Source organism: Nanorana parkeri, unplaced genomic scaffold (assembly GCF_000935625.1).
Source record: "Nanorana parkeri isolate BGI_ZX_2015 unplaced genomic scaffold, ASM93562v1 scaffold2412, whole genome shotgun sequence".
Taxonomy (NCBI): domain Eukaryota; kingdom Metazoa; phylum Chordata; class Amphibia; order Anura; family Dicroglossidae; genus Nanorana; species Nanorana parkeri.
Genome location: NW_017308680.1, coordinates 21896 through 28479, shown reverse-complemented (window position 1 = coordinate 28479; position 6584 = coordinate 21896). Strand labels below are relative to the sequence as shown.

Below are 6584 nucleotides of genomic sequence, written 5' to 3'. Positions count from 1 at the left end.
CAATCTACTTGTCCCTTAGGACAATCTACTTGTCCCTTAGGACAATCTACTTGTCCCTTAGGACAATCTACTTGTCCCTTAGGACAATCTACTTGTCCCGGCACAAAAAATAGTTTTAACCAAAATTGTATTTAACTGTGCTAAGCATTGACCAATGAGTGCTCACAAATTGTGAGCGAAATTCAAAATACATAGCCCAAGGCTGTGCTGGACAGCAGGATCGCGCGGTAATCCCGCGATATCGCGGCAATTTACCGTGCGATATCGCTCTCCAATGCTTATCAATGGGGCAAAGGGTCCTGCTGTCGGGGGTCGTGTGTCGCTACAGCAGGACCCTTTTTGGAGCGGATTTAGCCGCGATTCAAGCTTGCTCAATGCAAGCATTTGCGCAATATCGCGACAAATGCGCGATTTGCGAACCGCTCAATGTGAACGGGGCCTTAGAGAGTGCTACTGCCCGGCTACCACAATATGGCACACAGTGACACTGTGGGTTTTAATATTTTAAAAACTTTTTATTTAATGTTTTTATCAAATTTTTCTTTTACTTTATCACTTTAATTTTTATCTGTTAAAAATAAGTCAGGGCAACTGGACTTGCTGTATTTTTCTTGGACGTTTCACTGGACATCTGACCAGCTTTCTTAATTCTGAATGGATAAAGCTGGATGGATGACCAGTGAAAAGACTTCAAGAAAAATACAGCAAGTCCAGTTGTCTTGACTTATTTTTTACAGATATACCATGACCTGGATGAATGAGAACCTTCAGACACGTTTTTCATTTTAAATTTTTTTTCGCTCAACTTTATTGCCATCACACAGGGGCTAATGAGCACCTGTGTGATGGCGTTTGGAGGTGACAAGTTGTCTTTTTGGAGCCTGCCTTCCAATACAGAAGATCAAGCACAGCATTGTACTTGATCTTCTGTGCAGCCTGGGTTGCAACAGCTGAGGCAGGAAGTGATGAGTACAGCGCTCCTGTGTTACTGATCACACAAAGCAGATCGGAGAACGGACGTTAACTGCTCTGCTCCCCGCTCTTCATCCATCCCATGGAATCATTGCCATGGTCCCGGGTCTCTGAGGGGGAACCCCGAAAACCACAGCGGGGGGAGGTGGGGAGAGACAAGTAGGCTGCTACAAGTAAGCCGCCCAGATCACTTGTGCAAAATGAGCTCCGGCTCTATGTTTAGCCCTGCTTGTCCGCACCAGGGCTAAATGTAGAAAAAAAAGCACCTGCCCTGGTTTCGGAACTGCATGTCCCAACGTCGTGGTAGGAATCCTGCACCCCTGATGTTTGTAAAGACTATATGCAAATAAAATACCGTCCATAGTCTGGGCACATGTGCTCTTTAAGAATCAGGATTTTGATTTTTTTCCTTGCTGTGTAGCAGCACATTAAGCCACCATGTTTAAAGAGACTGATTTTTACTGTTCTCAATGAAGATTAGTAGTTTTATACATTGGATAAGAAATGGTTAGCATCTCTCTATCCTTTTTATTGTAAAGAATTTAAGGGCAGTTTGGGTATAGTATTTAATTTTACTTTTGTGCATGTAAGGCCTAGCAATTCACTTCTTGCATTTTCTGTTCGGCTTTATTGAACAAAATTGGGGGGAAAAACCTTTCTCAAGGTCCACTTTGCGTAATGAAAATAAAAGCATATTTAGTTTGCTTGAATTGTGGGGTTATTCTTGGTAGCATATAAATTGCAGCAGCATGGATTTAATTATTTTACTATCCAAGCCAAAACATTGCTAATAAAGCAGAAGGGACTATATGTTTGACAAAATGATGCTCTGTAAAACTTTCCCAACATGTATGTGTTCTGTATATTCAAGATCTCCTCCCAAAAATATACTGTGTGCATTTTTACCCAAACCCAGGGCCGGAGAAATCGCAGGAGGAGGTAGCCTCATCTCCCAAGATACATATGCAAAGGGCTTGGAAAATCCGCTTGTTCTCTCGTCTGTGAGGAGAGGACGCCAGAGCCGGACGAGTAGCTTGCCGGCCGTTGTAATTAAACGGCCGGTATGGGAGCTTTACATTCACGCTTGCTTGTATTAGCAGCTGCTGTCACTTCCAATGCTGGTCCCAAGACCCGCTGGGACCGGCACGGCTGCTCTGTTAGAGGAGATCAAAGGGATCCCTCTGATTACGATCTCCCTCTGCTCTCCTCTCTGATCCCCGAATAAAGGAAGTGATGTATATTACATCACATCTGCATTCTGCTGTCACTCTCCAGCTTCAGAAGCTGGTGAAGCAGATCTGTGCTTCATTAGCTTCTCTGGGGGTCCCTAGGTGACATTAGGGGTCTTGGAGACCCCTGATGGTTTAAAAGAAGAGGACCTGTCATATAAATTGGCTATCACATAGGGGACTTCTTAGCCACCCATGTGATAGCAATAAAGTTAAGTGTAAAAAAAATAGTTTAAAAAAAATTGAAGCATTAAAACAAATAAAACACTAATTTTTTTAAGACCCCCGCCCCCAAAATACAGGACAATTCGGCCTATTGTGCCGCACATGTTACATATCACCGTGAACGTCGGCGTGCAAGCAATACATATAGGGCCATTCATCACTGATAACACTAAACTGATGAGCAGTAAAAGCGTTTAAAGCGTCGCCTATGGCCAATTTTTTGTGTGGTCGTTTTTTTTCAGATTTTGGGGGCGCACGCAATGTTAAAGCTTGACATGTTTGGTGTCAATTTATCCGACGTGACCCCAACTTTTTTATATTTTACCAAAAATATGGGTAAGAATAAATGTTCTTTTAACATAACATAGGGGGGAAAAAAGTTTGTTCCGAAATTTACGGTACTTTTTCATTAAATAGTAAAAAATAAAAAATCCTTGGTGATTATATGCCTCCAAAGAAAGCTCTATCTGTCCCCCAAAAATGTCAACTTAAATTGCAAGGCTATAGTCCGGTCATGCTGACTGGTGACACTTTTGACTGACTGGTGAGACACAATGCCCAAAGATTGGCCTGGATGCATTTATAGGTGCATTCAGGCATCATGCACTTCACATTGATACACATTGCCTATATTACTTTCCTGTATATTGAGGCATCAATAAACCACAGGGAGACTTGCTTACCATGGAACAAATTTTATTTGGCATGTTTTATATACATTTTGCATGCTTGTGGGATAAGCTGCAGTTTTACTGGTAGCCTTTTGCAGGGATGAATCCTGCTCCATGTAAAACACCTTATATTTGCATTGTATTGAATGCAGTATTCTATAAAACAAGGATGAGGAAGTCTTAGTCCTGTAAATTGCATACAGAAACGGCATGTTGAAATGCATTGCAGGTTATACCCCCAAAGGATGAAAAATACCTAAATATGTAAATTTTTAAACAAAAGCAAAATTGGGATTTTACAGGGCATGCATCAAATGCAGTGAAATGCAGGGTCTATACAATAAATTGCAAGCAGTACCAGCATTTTGACATCATTTCTATTGATGTCAATTTTAGAACATAATTCTGACCTCTTCTACATCACTGTTTATGGTACGATTTTATTTTACATTCTGGAAGGTACAGGGAAATATTTTTCCCTTGGCTAAAGATTATTTGCAGGATGGATATTACAGAACATTCTAATTCATGTCAGAATTCATTAAAGTAGTAAAGCTTATTTGGGGACAGTAACCAAATGTGCGATGCCCATAAATGGGTAATCTACAGAATTAGAGCTGCAGCTAACGATTATTTTCAAAATCGATTAGTTAGCCGATTATTAAGTTCGATTAATCGGTTAAAAAATAAAATACATTTTAAAAAATGGCTCCAGTGATGGGACTACTAGTTTGTATTGAGATTGTAGTCCATCACAGGAGCAAGCTTGGAGCGGTGGAAGTATAAAAGAAAACAAAAGTGTGGTGTGCAATATAGTGAAATGAAAAGTGTAAAATTTTGCGGGCGGGTCTGGCAGCGGCGAACGTGAGGTGGGGAGGAGGTGCGGCGCGCAGCGTGTGTGGAGCCGTGAACAGGGCCAACCAATCGGAAGCCGATTAATCGATGATTGAAAAAGTTGACAACTTTTTCAATAATCGATTATAATCGATAGTCGATTAGTTGTTGCAGCCCTATACAGAATATTGAGACCTGTCTTTTGCCAGGATTGTAGTCCTTGATAATACACTACCTGTTTTAAAGTATATCTCTAGCAAAAACTTTATTTTGTACAGAGTCGTCAACAGAAGCCATGTCAATTTTTTTTTTTGCTCACTGGAGAAAACGCCTTTCACTACCTGTCCTAGTGACATTGTCACTATAGCAGAAAGTGAGGGGAAATCTGCTTTAGAGACTTGGAATAGAAAAGTTAGTTTTTTCGCCTCCCCACACCCTACTCATGGGGTTGCATTTATTGCCATTTTTCCTTTACTACTTGTACTGGTGGCATTGCTCCAGGGTAGGAAGTGAGGGTCAATCTTCGTCAAGAGCCACAGTTAGAAGAAAAAACCTAAATGCTATATAACTTGTACTGGGCAGAAAATGACAGGTACTCAGTTCTGCTATCTGCAAGGATTTTGTCCTTCTGTTTTGCTTTCAGATGGCAGATCTTTAACATTAGAGTCACTTTATAGCAAAAGAAACAAAATATCATGTGATCACCATCGTTCAATTCTAGTAAATAGTCATTACCTTGTTTGCTGCATAGATCTTCAAATTCCACGCTCATTTCAGAAGATGGCATGTAGAAGATTTTTTTTGCTTGCTCTCCTCCTGCTCTGCAACAGCATAAAATGGGTCCCTTTTACGCTTGTAGGTCAGCAAGTGGTTAAGACCCATTGTACATTTCTGACTAGGAAAGTATAATTCTGATCATTCTTTACTTTGTGCTGATTTTGAGCTGAGAACCTTGGCCAATGGGAGAGAGTTGTTGGTGCTTGCTTCTTCCTCAAGGCTTTTGCCTACATGGGATTTGACTAGTCCTGCTTCAACAATTTGAATAACTATTTTTAGCGGCTGCCAGCCCCTGTCCGATTACAATAAAAACGGGATTTACCCCATCCACGCTCGATTTGATGGAGCAATCTGTTTATATTTTCATCCATCTGCAGGTTGAACTAAGAAAATATGTGAATAGCCAGCTTTAGTCTATGTAAAGCCACAACAACTGGGGATATCCCCTCACATTGGAAAGTTGTCCTCTTACATTTTACTTCTGCTGTGTCTCTTGTACAGGAAATGATGGGAAATCTCCCAAGACGACTTGGGCAGCAAAATACTACCTGACAATGGACTTAACATGGTCATGGCTATAAATACACTTTAAGCTTAGTAAGGAGACCTGTTAGTCAAAAAGTATAGGCGAACTCTCCTTACAGAACACAAACCCTGAAAATACTAATGGAAAACGTTAAATGAGGATTTGCCTAATGTCGTTTACTATGTCAGTTGGATAGCTGTAAATAAATTATATAGCTATATGCAATTATTTCTGTTATGGATATTTTTATTATAAAATGAGAGAATTTGCAATGATCATGGCAAAAAATATTTACACACTTCCAATTTCAGTCAAAACGTATAAACGTTGGTGCTAATACAATCAGCTAACAGCAGCTAATGTCAATTTACTTTTAAAGTGATGCTTTTGTTTTTAATTCAGAAATAGAAATTCAACATTAGTAGATGATATATATTCTATTTGTTATGTGCTGTGTCATCTGGAATAGGTGAAGTAATAGAGCCTAGCAAAATCTGTAGACATTTTATCTTTCACAATAAACACTTGTTCTGAAATATACTTCTCTTACCCCTTCCCCTCCTCTCTCGTTAGCAGGTAATAGCTGCCATGGAAACACAGTTGTCCAATGGTCCCACATGCAATAACACAGGCAATTGTCCAAACTCCATAAACAGCTGCACATCACCTGTGGACTCCAGCAATACAGAGGACAGCAAGACTAATTTAATAGTAAACTACCTTCCTCAGAACATGACCCAGGAGGAATTGAAGAGCTTATTTGGAAGTATTGGTGAGATTGAATCCTGTAAGCTCGTGCGGGATAAAATAACAGGTATGAATTATTTTTACATATTACCTTTTTGGGATGTTCCCTTCTACAAATTTGGTCATATTTAAATCCCTTTAGTTATAGTTTGGTTTATGTATCCTTGTATGTGTTAGAGATACAGCCTATAGTGAGTAATGTTTTAAAATGAATTTCAAGTTGGTTTATTTCTGCACTGATGCCTAACCTGATACCTAGCCAGCACTAGTGTCATAATTAATAGTATTACAAATATCAGTGTGTGCTGCTCTAGTATTAAAACACTTCTAATGACTGAATAATAACTTCTAATGTGAACAAAAGTTTGAATAAAGTGCTACATGCAGTTCTGTGATCTGTGCACCTAAATCCTGAATTTCAATATAATGTATATATTGAAATTCAGGATTTAGGTGCACAGATCACAGAACTGCATGTAGCACTTTATTCACAAATTTTATTCATTCACAAAGAATCATTAGTATTGGAGAGCAGCACAATATTTCTAATGTTTTAAAATGAATTTACTTTGTCCGTATCAGGTAAAGTAACTGGTTCACTGC

At 39.5% G+C, this 6584-nt stretch overlaps 1 long non-coding RNA gene across 2 annotated transcripts in view; it reads left to right on the top strand.

Moving 5' to 3' along the window:
- Window positions 1-6049, top strand: part of LOC108801629 — a 35105-nt gene extending 29056 nt beyond the window's left edge. For both annotated transcript variants that reach the window (XR_001942159.1, XR_001942160.1), the window contains exon 3: window positions 5808-6049. This is a non-coding gene — a long non-coding RNA (uncharacterized LOC108801629). The remainder of the gene's footprint in view (window positions 1-5807) is intronic.
- Window positions 6050-6584: the final 535 nt, after the last annotated feature.